Below are 12,519 nucleotides of genomic sequence, written 5' to 3'. Positions count from 1 at the left end.
GGAGATCCACTGCTCTCCCCTTAACCTTGACTGTTGTTCCAGACACTGTATCATAGCCTAACCTCTGAGGGACAAAGACTGATGACAAAGAACGTGAAGAAATGATGGCAGAGAGAGAGAGAGAATCAGAGACAAATACCTGTAGCTAGGGAAAGTCCGAGAGATACAGACCGAGAGAGAATTAGTCATTAGTCAATTAGGCATTTACATATTTACATAGACATTTACATAGGGTGGCAGTGGCTTAGGAGGTACTAGCCATCGACATACAGAAAGGTAGACGCCTCCTTCGGCTCTGGGGCATATGTGCAAAAGTGAGGACAAGATTCTGTGTTGGTGCCAAGGAACGTAATGAAAGGAAGGGACGTGAGTCACGTGACTGGACGCCTCCATGACACTCATGTCCGTATAACTCTATGGCTCATGTCCGGCACACCTGGATACAGGTCACTCCAATGAATTGCAGCGGTGAATGAGGCGCCTAGCTTTCTATGTCTATGGTACTATAGTGGCCATCTGGGAACCAGAAAGGTTCCTGGTTTGGATCTCTGCCCCCTCCTGGCTGTGTCGAAGAGTCCTATAGAGCAAGACACTGAACCCCTGACTGCTCCCGATGGGCAGCTTGGTGCCTTGGATGGTTTCCTCTGCCATCGGTGTGAATGTGTGCGTGAGTGGGTGAATTTTAAATGCTGTGGAGAACGGCGCTATAGAAATGCAGACCATTTACACATGATGGGTCAGACTGCGAGACAGACAGACAGACCACCAGACAGACAGTCAGAGGGACTACATGGACAGACAGATAGACAGACAGACAGACAGAACCAAAGAGATGAACGTAAAGATGAAACAGTCATCAGTAAAGTCTGAAACAAGTGAATAAAGACAGAAAGACAGAAAGAAAGAAAGAAAATGAAGGAAGAGAGAGAACTTTTATCTATTCTATGGAATGCTGTGTTTACATAGAGGGTTAAGTCATATTTTTCGGAAACGATGACCTTGTACTTGCGGCTGGAAGTGCGGCTGTGTGCTTGTGGTCGAATGCATGTACTGTATATACAGTAGATGAGGTGTGTGTATGGTGTGTATTTTGTGTGTGTATTTTGTGTGTGTGTGTGTGTGTGTGTGTGTGTGTGTGTGTGTGTGTGTGTGTGTGTGTGTGTGTGTGTGTGTGTGTGTGTGTGTGTGTGTGTGTGTGTGTGTGTGTGTGTGTGTGTGTGCGCGCGCAAGGTGATACGGGTTAGATATGGGGTTGTGTACACTACACTGGGAGGGTGGGTGGGTGTATATTTGATCTTTTTAAGATCTGTTGTATATCAGATTAAAACCAGAGGGCTCTGGCAGGCGTAACTGTATATTCTTCCTTCCATGTTTACTTAGGCTACTTCCATGCTGCACACATGCTGCAGCCACACACACACCACACCACACCACACACGAAAATAGACACTGCTGTTTCTTATTAGCCTTTCCTTTGTTGCTGTTGTCATTGTTGTCGTTTGTTTGTTTGTTTGTTTGTTGTTGCATGGACGCTTGAGGACCCTCTTGCTCAGTAGCAAGCATGCTCAACAGGGTCTGTCTTTTCTTGGGGTCGTATCGTGTTCCTTGACCTACTGAACACTAGTGATAGCCAATAGTGTCCGTTACCAGAACACTAGTGAACTGACACCAGGGACATTTCAGTGGACCAATGCTAGTGGACCAGAACCGCTGGAGGAACAACACGGATTCACTTAACATTTTGGTTCCTGCCGTGGACAAAAACTAGAAATGCACTAAATAAAACCTACTCTTTCTAAGGACATTCAAATTGTCTCCTCTGTTCTCTTCTTGTCGCTGAATGTGAGACCTTCTTCGTCTGTTGTCTGAAACCGAGTACTCTCCCGAAATGTTTTTGACTGTATGCGGAAGGCCTATTTTAACAATAGACAATAACAATTTGAAGACAAACAAGTCAATGACAAAATGAGAAAGGGGTGCACCGCGTAGTAGTGCCTATTTATCTCGGGCCAGATGGCAGAGTATGACATTGCAGGCACTAGGCACAGGCTGTGTTGATAATGTGTTTTTTAGATCAGCTTGTTGTAATGTTGGAACTTGGAGCATAAAGCTGGTGGCCTGTGACGGTAGCATTGCGTAATGAGCTCAAAGAGCTACACAGGAATAAAGGCAGCGGTTTGTGCAGCGCTGGGTGGCCAAAAATTACATTATTATGCATCTACTGTAACAAAGTTACATAACACTCTCCTTCACAGCACGATCAAGTAACCAGAGGCACGCCTTCGCTGTCTGATGCAGTCACTTTAAACTGCGTCTCTCTCTCCCTCTCCGTGTCCAGTGCGCACGCTCATTGTCACATGACTCCTGAGAACTGTACCTAATTTGGTGAATATTGTTCCCGCTGTTGGCTCTGTGTTGTTTAGAGGAGCATAACCCTAACCAGCATGAATGAAAATCACACAGAATATAATGGCAACCGGATAGGGAATATGAATTAACGTAATCATACACACACTCACACATACAGTATGCAATGCACTCTAAATACACTGATAATACCACATACATATTTGTGCATGCATGCACGCACGCACAGTGGGCAATGATGAAATGTGTGAAACGTACTGTACGGTGGTTAACACTACAGTATAAAACACCAACCTTTACACAGATGTTCGAGCATGCTTCTATGATTTTTCATACAAGTATACCGTACCAGAATTCTTCATCTATACACGATGGAATGCAGTGATTCCTCATGCTTGTAATTTTCCTGCCAGGTGGAGAGGAAAGCAGAGTGTGTCATGTGTCATCCGCTCTCTCCCCTCTTCCTCACTCTCTCTCTCTCTCTCTCTTGCATTCCTACCTTCTTGCCACTCATTTGTGTTTCAGGTCACAAAGCCTCCATGACTATGTCTTTTATTAGTACCGGTATCCGTCCTTCCGTCCATTCATTGCTCTAGGTCACCTTCTTGGACAGCCGCTCCTGAAGAACGAGGACACCGGAGGACACGCGGGGACAAACTTCAGTCTTTGTAACTTTCCCTCACACACTCGGAGGCAATGATAAGCAGTCGCACTGCAAGGTTCCACATGCTGTCGCCTGGCTCACTGCCATGATCACAATGAATAGTTCAGAAGTCATTCGGCTAGAAGTACAACTATGTGTTCATAATTATTGATTGGTCTTGATCTTGACCTTTGACCACCAAATTGTACTCCCCACGATCAGATATTAACCCATTTAGACCATGAGGCCGATTCTACAAATGCCTTCTAGATCAGTAGTTTCAAGATTTTTCCAAAATGTAAAAGAAAAAAAATTGCACTCGTGCAAACCGAGCTGTGCAACTACAATGTTATTGTTACTGTGTGTGTGTGTGGAGCTGTGCAACTACAATGTTATTGTTACTGTGTGTGTGTGGAGCTGTGCAACTACAATGTTATTTTTACTGTGTGTGTGTGTGGAGCTGTGCAACTACAATGTTATTGTTACTGTGTGTATGTGTGTGTGTATATATATATATATATATATATATAAATAAATAAATGTGTGTGTGTGTGTGTGTGTGTGTGTGTGTGTGTGTGTGTGTGTGTGTGCGTGTCATGACCCCAATCAGTATGCTGCAAGGGTCAAAGGTCATACTCTAAACAGACAGACAGATTGACACAGGGACACACAGCCATTTAAAGGAGCGGCGTGCACCGCTCGAAAATAGGGGCGGTGTTTGGGTTTTGGGTTGGTTGTCGGACTAATGCCTGTCGGACTGTTGGTATACTGTATGTCGGACCAAACACATGCCCCCTCAATGGTGAACCTACTGTAATGAGGATGTCTGCGTGTATCTGTTGTACTGTGAAAGTCAATGTCAGCAATGATGATTTGACGTTGATATGAGTCTTTGTGGACAGACTGACATATATACATACTGATACTGCACACATACTGTACATACATACATACACACAAGCAACATCATTATCTCCGATCGGAGATCATGCATTCGCCCTGTGTGTACTGTAGTGTACAGTATGTGTGTCTTAGTTTGCACAGCTATAATCTTGCAAGCCCCCCCAAGGGGACTACAGACAAGTTTGGGGGGCGCTGGAAGCAAATGTTATTTAAAGTGGGGCACTGGGATGCCCGGCCGGTGCTGTCACATGACAACATAACCCAAGCACCTGTGAGTGAGTGCGTGTGTGCGTGTGTGTGTGTGTGTGTGTGTGTGTGTGTGTGTGTGTGTGTGTGTGTGTGTGTGTGTGAGTGAGTGAGTGCGCACACTGGCCACAGAGTTCGATGTTACTACTGTACGTTAAACAGTGAAATTATTATTACAGTATCTCCTGGCAGAGATTTGTATATCACTGAGTGCCCCTTTTTAGTTACAGTTGTCTAATTAAACTATCATAAGCTCATGTTGGTAATATTAAATACATTGGTGTCTAATTAGAGCATCATTTGGTATAATAGATCCAACAGTACCATATTTTCCATCTGATATGGAATTGTATTTGATTTCTAATTAGACCCTGCAAAAATCTTTTTGTATCATTTGGTATAAAAGTACCAAATTATATCAGTCCTTGGAGACTGATGCGCTTTTCTGAAAAACAGCGGAAAATTGCCTTTATATTATATATTTTTGGGTATAATAATTTCTTCTTGATGAAGATCCAGCATGATCAGTTGAATTGCAATAAAATAGTATTAGTGTGTCCTGAACCTGGATACTGTAGCAATGTGCATGCACTACATCTCTTGTCTAATTAAGGATATAACTGTGGTTGTTTGTTTACTGTATAATAAAGAACATCATTATTTCTAGTTTGTCTAATGTGATCAAAAGGTACAGCTGGTGCTAGTGTCCAGTAAAATAAAGCATGAATAAATAAATAAAAATCTCATACCATGGCAAGAGTGAGCATAACATCAAGGCACAAAGAAGTGGTTAATATACATCAGAAATGTCTACAAAGCAGAAGAAATGTGGCAACAAGATAGAATATCAAGAAATGGTGCCTCGTTTTGCGTTTCTCAGTGATATTGTAGATGTGTACGTTTTCCACCTCTACAGAAGCTGCAACCAATGAGGCATGACAAGGGATTTGAGGATCACGACAGAGGAGCAAATCCTCTGCTCGCATGAAGTGCAGAGGATCTGAACACAACAGCAAGCCTACAACCAAGACAACCTTGTCGTAGGAGGGGAAGGACAGCTGAGCCGCCCACTGTTCCCTAGTATCCATTGTGAACTGAACAACACACTATAGATGAACTGAGAACGTGAATTCTAAGGACTGCAGCATTATCTGCCACACAGAGACCTGGCTGTCGAACAACATCCCAGATCGTGCCAAATCAGTGGGATTTACCCTATTTTGGTGGACAGGGACAAGTAAATTAACGTTCCGCCATAGGCTAACACAGGGCTATTGCAGTGGATGGGGATTTCAACAAAGCCTCTCTGAGAATGTTTTTTCTTGCCCATGAGGCAGCAGAGGGCGAGAGTGTATACACAGATGCGGTTCTGGTTATAATCAAGACGTGCATAACTGACATACTCCCCACTGAAACTGCAAGGATTTAGTGAAACCAGAAGCCATGAATAAACAGTTCTGTGCAAACCAGAGACTTCTCAATCTCAACGTAGGGAACAGCTGAAAGACAATTTACGAACTCAGAACAGCGCCCAAATCAGGCGACTTCAGTGAGAGGCTTGAGTCACAACTCAACTAATGAGGAACAACCCAAATACAGTAGCTTGTGGCAAGGATTACACACACAATATCTGTCTTCAGAGTGAATCCCAGTTACCCAGATGAGCTGAATACCTTTTACACTTGCTTTGAGATCACTGGCAACAACAACCCCCACCACAGCTGTCTCCACTGACAAGACTGTTTGTGCACGGAAGGTGATGTCATGCTCGATGCTTCGGTTAGGAGCCAGGACTAGGGTTGTCCCGATCAAGCAAAAAAGCAAAAGAACTTGATCGGGACATCCCTAGTATCAATATTATATGAGCGACTAGACTGGATATTGTCTGTGATTTTGGATATTGTACAATTGTGATATGGCATACGTGTTCTATAAAAATATAAATATCGGATCGGGTAAAATCAGTATCGGCAGATACTCAAAATCAATTGATCGTAATCGGATGGGGAGGAAGAAATGTGATCGGGACATCGCTAGCCGAGACCAGTATTGCTGAAGATACCAGTATACGTGCCAAAGAGAACGTCACAAACAATGGCGAAGAGATGGCCTACAGGAGAGGTCAATAACTCACACTATGGTGCCACATCTCTGTTCACATCATCACTGAGGCCCTCTCATGGGATGAGCACCCTGGCCATGCAATGAAGAATGCACAGCAATGCCTCTTTCACCTAACAAGTTTGGCATAGGGCCAAGATCCTTCAGGCCTTGTAGAGAAAGCATCCTGATAGTTACCTCATATAGGAACTGTTGCTGCATGGCCGCTCAACTGCAAAGCACTTCAGAGGGTTCTGTGGACAGCCCAGTACATCAGTGGAGCCGAGTTTCGCTCCAGGATATATGCGATTGATGTTATGCCGGTAAAGCCCATGGATTTACCAAAAGAGCCTGGACTTGGCAAGCATAGTTCCATATCCACAAGACCAAGGGTAGTAGGCTCTGAAACAGATTCACCCCCCAGGCAGTTTTATGAATGATTGACACTATAGGCATGTTGCCTCCCTGCCCACTACACACACGCAGACACTGTACAAGACTCAAACCCGCCACACAGGCAAGCACACACACACACACACACACACACACACACACACACACACACACACACACACACACACACACACACACACACACACACACACACACACACACACACACACACACACACACACACACACACACACACACACACACACACAAATTATTTAAACATCCCACACACAGGCAGGTGCGTGGGCTCCTGCCTCTGTGTACACACACACACTCTATACAGTATACTGAATTTTGTGCATATGTATTTATGTATTGCTTATATACGTATACTGTGTACATACTGCATGTACTGCATTTGCATAATATTTAGATGTAGAAGTATAGGAAGGAACCATACACACTGTACCTTAAAAGTCCTCAAATGGTGCTATATGACAAAAGTACATACAATTCTCTCTTTTATTATTGTTGTTACAATGTTGAGGAACCAAAGAAGTATACATATGTAGGCTACGTGCTTATGTACTCACAAAAAAACAAACACATTCTTGCATCTTGAAATCTTGCATCTTCAATCTTTTCCAGATTTCGTGTCCAAGTTCTTCTGCCGAAACGTAAAGAAGCAGGCAGGGGTGAGGGGCAGAAAAGGGAAACGCAGAAGGAAACCAGTCGGCCCATGAATCTCCGAGTGCAGCAGACCAAAGACACATCACGTCCACTTCCCTTCACAAGCTGAAGATGTCCTGCAGCTCAGAATGGGCTATATGCACACAGAATGTCCTTCCTATACTCCGGGCCGCTTCCCGACCTGAGGACATTGACAGTTTTCTGAAAAACCCCATGTTTCTCAGTCGTTCTCAAAGGCCCCCAGAAGCAAATATTTGAGTTAAAAATGTTCGCTCTGAAAGAATATAATATTCAAAGATTTGTGCCACATTTTCACGATTTTTCAAAAATAGCAGACCTACAGCTTGAAGATCTGCTATATATATCTGCTATATATAATAGCTAAAGTAGAACATAATGCTTAAAACACCAAAAGGGGTTCCTGCCCAGAATGGGTTAAGTTCCTTCACAGGTGTTATAAGGCTCTGTTCCATTTAGTGTGTGGTTCTCAAACCTTTCATTTTCAAGGACGCCCATAACTCTGAGAGCGTGCACATGGAACCAAATGGACACGTAAGGGTCCATTTGGTTATTATATTATTTTTACACTCCTCAAGACCCACTGGTGTAGCAGAATGTTTCCAGTGAGCCAACATGCACAATACTGTATCAGCACCCTGACTCTGTTCGAAGGTTGGAACAGAGCCTTCATTAGTATCATTGGTAACACCTGTGAAGGAAGTAGGGAAGTGGTCCAAGTTCTTTCCAAAATTATGTGTGTGCATAGAGCCCATTAATTGGCACCCTGGTACACCCATCTACAGCCCAGAGAGGTCTGGGCAGACAGTGATGAGGAAACAAGCACCACCCTATCATGCATGAAAACACAACAACTGGGATGCAGAAGAAAACATCAGCAGGTGCTCCGAAATATTGGCAGTAAAAGACGGCAGTTTATTGAAGAGCTGCAGAGTGCTGCAAGCATGGTGGAGGTTGCTTGGAGATTTGGTCACAATTTAGTGGTCTTCTCACAGAAATACAGCTTTATAGAGGGTATATGCGTACAACATCATCATCATAACCGGAAGTTATGCGGGAACGCCTACTGAGTGGCAAAAATCTACTTTCTGGCCTTGACATCCAAACAGAAAAGTCCCATCTGATTACGTTAAACTCACATTTGCCACTCGATTTGCCACTCACTCACAGGTTTAAAGAAGTGGGTGACATTCTTTTTCCGCTTTTGCACACTCCGTTGTAGTTTTTGTGAGAAGAGAGAAGATAGAGGTAGTCAGGTAGAGTAAAGCCAAAGCCCATAAAAAAAAAAAATCTGCAGCATGAGAACAATGCCAAACACACAGCCAGAGTAATGAAAGACTATTCACTATTATTCAGCAAAAAGGAGAACAAGGCGCCCATAGAGTCCTGATCAACAACAACAAGTTATTGTGGTATTACATGAACAGAAGCACAAGCATTTGAGACATAAAAACTGTGTCAAGTTCTCCAACTTCCCTGCCGAGTACCTTAAAGATTGTGTGCGATTGCAACTACAGTAGGATAACTAGAAAAAGTGCCCTTCTGGGCACAGGTCTCCACCAGGTTATCCACAGATCCGTGCAGTTAGAGGTAAAAACACTTTTCGGCCAGTTATAGCGCCACCTTGAGGCTGAGTTGAAATTGTTCATGTGGCATTTTGTCCTCGGCCTAGTGGGAATGTGGGTGCACAATTTCACGGAAATCACGCGATGTGTTCATGATTTGCAGCATTTTGTTTGAAACTGAGCACTCCTGTGAACTTTGGAAGCCAATCTTAACCAATCAGGATGGAGTGTGAGAAATCTGAAAGACCGGTTTGGTTGAATGGCTCTAGAGAGACTGTGTACCAATTTGCGTGATGTTTGGACAAAATCTGTAGGTGTGCTGTGCAAAAACATACTCTCCCCCATGCCTTCGGCCTGGTGGAGACAATAATGGTTTTAAAGGCAATGGGTATGGGTAAATATATATATTTTTTTCTCTCTTTTTACTGCACTTTGTTGTTTATCGATAAACAACCCCTTCCTGGCATTATGTTTTAAAGTGCCTAAAAGTACTGTGTAGTGTGTAGGCCTATATAATCTTTTTTTTTTGTTCGTTCAAACATTTACAGTCATGCAAAATTGGGACTATATTATTAAGTTGTGACACTACTGCTTAATGAAATTATTTTGTATTAATTAAAGGGATATTTCACTTTCAAAAAGGCTTTTGTTCCTTTCATCGTCTACTCATGTTTATGTGAACACCCCAGACAGTTTTTAAGTGGCTTGATTCAGTATTTAGATATTTCAAATTCATTTTAGCTGCCCCACCCCCTTCCTATTAAACTCAATGTCTGCCAAGGACTTAATTAACTGCTTTTTTATCAACTCCCACAGCGCCAACAACCCTTTTTTTTTTCTTTTTTTTTTATATATATAAAATAAAAATAAAATGTATAGAAACTGGCGCTCAGGGCCTTTTTTGCGCCCCCTCGTGGCGATGGAAGAGTTAAATCCCATTGTAACTTCAAACTCCATTTTAACCATGTTTAATCGATTAATCGAAAACACACGTTCTTTAATCTGGTGACTCATACTGATGTGAGGTGCCGTGTTTTTTCATTTATTTGTATTTTTGTATTGGGCCTTATTCTTTCCCTGAATTATTAAAAATAAATGAAAAAGTAATAAGAAAAACACAGGCACCTCACGTATTAGGAGGGCAGTATCAGTCACCAGAAAAAAATATCTGTGAATCTATCATGGTAAAAATAGAGTTTGAAGTTACAATGGGTTTGTATAGGAAGGGAGTGTGGCAGCTAAAATGAATATCAAATATCTAAATAATGAATTGAGCAACTTAAAAACTGACTGGGGTGTTCACATATAAGCCTGCGTAGATGATAAAATGACCAAAAGTTTGTTTTTTAAAGTGAAAAATCCCTTTAAGGTTTCTGCCAGTTGTTGCTTCTTATGCTAATGCGTAACATTTGTCTATACAAAATACAAATGTGGTTATGCTTAGATTATAATGTCATTTAATGTTGTTGTTGAACCCTGAAGCAATTGAAAGGCTTTCTAACCTCATGCAGTGTTTGTAAAGTATAATATTTAGAATTCGGTATGTGTACATGCTATAGAGTGCAAGCACATATGTGGCATAAATAACTGCCAAAATAAAAAGCACAAGCATACATTCATATCAAATAACACACTGAAACAAAGATATATGCTACACTTAAACTACTGTAAAAGGTACCTGCACACAGAGCGCGTTTTTCAGATTTTTAGCTGACTTTCTCCATCGGTTTTCCGAAAAACACGTCCAGTGTGCAACCACCTTAAATGTTTATTTTAAAATTTCTAAATAAAACATTATTTCATACTTAACAAAATAGCAAAAGTACAAATGTGATGTTCAAGCTCACAACAAGCTTGTAGATTCTATTTTTGAAACAAGGGAAAATAATACATTTTATCTTGAAATGCATAGGAACCCCAGATTGAAATCTATTATTTTAGGGTATAGAATTTACACCTGTATGAAATGAATGTGCACAAAGTGCTGATATAGAGGGTATGCGCGTGATAACATCATACCCAGAAGTTATTGCGGGAATGCCTACTGAGTGGCAAAAAATTAAACAACATTAAATAACGTTAAACTCATTTTGCCACTATATAGTATACTCTATAGTATGCCACAACAAAGTGGAGTCCTAGGGTTCCCAAGGAGGCAATAATGCAATGCAAAAAAAAGCACAGAAGTCTGACGTCAATATCGGTAGAGGACGCAAATCCACGGGTTCATGTACTTTTTATTTGCATTGTAATCCCCATAGGGGGATTTTAGATCGCCTCATATAAGAACTGTGTTTGAAAAATAAACATGTCATCCCGGCCGTTACACTCATATGGCCATGAAGAATCAACTGACTGAGAGAAAACGCTATTGTTACTGCAACTGAATTAGTTACATTTTCGCTAGAAACAGACTGTATCATAATAAGTAACTGACTGTCGCAAACAATACAGAGACACCTCCCTGACAATAACACAGAGACGGCTTGTATTTTTGGACCACAATGCTTATATGAAACGACTTTAAGATGACCCCATGTTATTCTCCATAGAGAAATTACTTCCGTGAACCAGGCAGAACCAGGGGATGAACGAGTGACGTCAGGACTTCGGCGCTAGTTTTGAGCCAACAATATGTTCATTTGTCTAAACAAAATAATTTAAAATATCTGTTTGAACTTTGAACACATGAAAACTATATATTATATTCCTGTTTTTGCATTTAGGCCTATAGCAAATGAAAACGTTTTGTACAGTTGTTATTGCAATAATAATGTGTGGTTGTTGCAAAACCCCCCAAGGCACACCTTGAGTTGTTTCACAGCACACTGCTTGGGAACCAGTGCTCTAGAAGATCAAAAGAACAAATAACTTTGTCCCCTAGTGGCCTTTTCTTTGTAAAGCTTTATGTGCCTGCTTGGCCAGCACAGGGTTGTGTTTATGAGCTTCAGGCAGGAGGCTACTTGTCAACAAGTAGGTGGAAAAAGTACTCAAATGTTGTACTTAAGTAAAAAGTATCAATACTGCATTGTAGATGTACTGTTTACAAGTAGAAGTCCCGTATTCAAGTACAAAAGTATCAGCATCAATATGTACTTTAAGTACTAAAAGTAAAAGGAGTCATATTGCAGAATGTCCCGTTTCACAAGTTCAAAATGTGTGTTAATGTATGTTTTGTAATAATAATAATACAAATCTACAAAGTAACTAAAGTTGTCAAATAAATGTAGTGGAGTAAAAGTAAAAATATTGGAACTGAAATGTAGTGTACTAGAAGTAAAAGTATTGGAAATTGGAAATACTCAAGTAAAGTACAAATACTTCAAAATTGTACTTATGTACAGTACTTAAGTAATCTTACTTTACACCACTGCTTGTCAAAAAGTAGGTGTCCCTGTTACGTGTTGTCTTGATGCCATATGTATTCCATCTGAAGAAAGAGAGGACTATACAGAGACATTGGAGATGGAGTCACGGGGGTCGAGGGGGGAGGGAGGGAAAAGGGGTGAAAAAAAAAACTGGGAAATGCACTTATGTCCTTGTCTTATATCTAAGAGAAATGCTTTCTGTACTGCACTGCTTTTTCCAAAAACA

The 12,519-nt window shown here is 41.5% G+C and overlaps 1 protein-coding gene across 1 annotated transcript in view; it reads left to right on the top strand.

The window, feature by feature from the left end:
- The window catches only part of ubtd2 (ubiquitin domain containing 2), a 393,205-nt gene that overhangs the window by 157,655 nt on the left and 223,031 nt on the right, over window positions 1–12,519 (top strand). The window lies entirely within an intron of this gene.

The sequence above is a fragment of the Protomyctophum parallelum genome (assembly GCF_964188405.1).
Source record: "Protomyctophum parallelum genome assembly, chromosome: 1".
Lineage (NCBI taxonomy): Eukaryota > Metazoa > Chordata > Actinopteri > Myctophiformes > Myctophidae > Protomyctophum > Protomyctophum parallelum.
Note: the sequence above shows the minus strand (reverse complement) of the source record. Positions and strands in the feature narration are given on the sequence as shown.